The 1776-nt window shown below is 35.2% G+C and overlaps 1 protein-coding gene across 2 annotated transcripts in view; it reads right to left on the reverse strand.

Annotated features, from left to right (window-relative positions):
* The window catches only part of LOC107702689 (equilibrative nucleoside transporter 3-like), an 11452-nt gene extending 10544 nt beyond the window's left edge, over nucleotides 1-908 (reverse strand). Inside the window, exon 1 of one of the 2 annotated variants that reach the window (XM_016505083.1) lies at nucleotides 753-908. The gene's annotated coding sequence lies outside the window, so the exon portion shown is untranslated. The remainder of the gene's footprint in view (nucleotides 1-752) is intronic. The other variant, XM_016505084.1, reaches the window with a different exon arrangement.
* Nucleotides 909-1776: the final 868 nt, after the last annotated feature.

Raw genomic sequence — 1776 nt, forward strand, 5'->3', positions numbered from 1 at the left:
TATATAGCATTACTATGGGACTAAATGATTGCCATACACATGTAATTGCGTGGTACTCCAGAGAATACTTAACAATATAGACACCAGAAAATAAAAGGTTATTGTTGCTCTTTAATCAATCTAAAGGAGTTCTCAGTTTCACTTAAGGACAACTTTGTCTCAGAGGTTTCCCCTAAATTACTTATGAGAAAACTAAACAGACAGAAACCAGTTAAACAGTTGACATACAGTAAGAAATAAGAAATGCAATGAATGTGGAGAGGAGCTCAGGTAATTTGGTCTTGTGATATTTTGCAGCAAAATGTCAGAGTTTGTTCGCTCTCCAATTAGCCCCGTGATCTGAGCGAAACAAACGAAATATTAAAGAGCTCTTCTTTTTTTTATTTATTTTTTTATTGGTGTTCCCAGGCAGCAGCAGCATTTTTGGTTATCGTGAAGCCCAAAAATAATTGTGTGCCAAAATAACATTTCCAACCTGTATAGCCATGCAACATATTTAATTCAGACGAATGATATACAAAGTTCAGCTAATGCAATTGTACAGCAATACACTGTATATACAGGGAGACAAAACAGCTGTTTTTAGTCTGTAGTGACAGTACTGCACTCACAACAGATAAAAGTCTCATGTTTATCCGGATACCGTAATCAGGTGACTGTATATGGCATTCCTTCACTCATTAATCAATTCAAATCTGCTGAACTGGATGCAACTGTGAACTGTAACGACGCTTATGAATGTAGAAACTCACCAATAGCTTGATTTGAGCTGCATCCATCCTTCTCGTACCTGCTGTCCACTGACAGACGATAACAACACACTATCCGTAGACATGGTGACTTATGTATGCGTCGGAGTAACTTACACAACACGAACTGTAAATGTATTAGGCAGAGATTGTCTTAACATAACAACACGGCTTCAAATTAAAGGCCTCAAGGCAAGTTAAAAGTCATGTAAGCAAAACGAGTCGATTTCTATAAGCGCGAATTGTATTTGCAGGTAACGAGGAGATTGTAGTCAACAGAGGATTTTATAAAGACAGTTTTAAATATAAGGTGTCAAATCCTTTTAAGCAAAATTAAACGCAAAGTCCATTTTTCATACAAACTTTAACATGACAATAAACGTCCACTACTTTAAAGTAAATTAATAAAATACTACACTAAATACTAAGTTTTTTCCCCTCACAATTTAAAGCAAGGATGAGTGGCTAAAAAGGAGGATAAGTAACAAACAATTACTTGTAGAGTAATAAATACTGTTTAGGTGCACTGTTAATTATTAGTGTGATATTTACTTAGTGTATTAGTGTAAAAAAACACAGCGAATAACGCCCTGTAAGTTAAAATGTTTGATATTTAACACTCCACACTGTAAAGTTACTTGCATGGTCCTGTGACAGCTTTGCAGGTAGAAATGGGTGAAACACCACTAGACATTCGTGAAATTCAGCTTAAAATGGTATATTGGACTGGTATTAAAGGTCATTTTACCAATCATCCAGTAAAAAAAATATTGGAGAGCTGCTGGGAATATGAGCAGACATATATGAATAGTTTTGGCTGGACAGTAGGCAAGCTGGCTCAACAAATAAATATCAGTAATATCGATATTAGCCCCACGGTGGCTCTGCCAGTATATCCACCTTGGTTTTTTTCTATGCCAACAGTTGATTTGCAAATATTTAATTTAATAAATGAAAACAAGAAATATGTTCCAAAAGAGACAATAGTGCAGCAGCATTTAGATCGTTATTACTTTCAATTTTTACA

Source organism: Sinocyclocheilus anshuiensis, unplaced genomic scaffold (genome assembly GCF_001515605.1).
Source record: "Sinocyclocheilus anshuiensis isolate Anshui unplaced genomic scaffold, SAMN03320099.WGS_v1.1 scaffold6, whole genome shotgun sequence".
NCBI classification, from domain to species: domain Eukaryota; kingdom Metazoa; phylum Chordata; class Actinopteri; order Cypriniformes; family Cyprinidae; genus Sinocyclocheilus; species Sinocyclocheilus anshuiensis.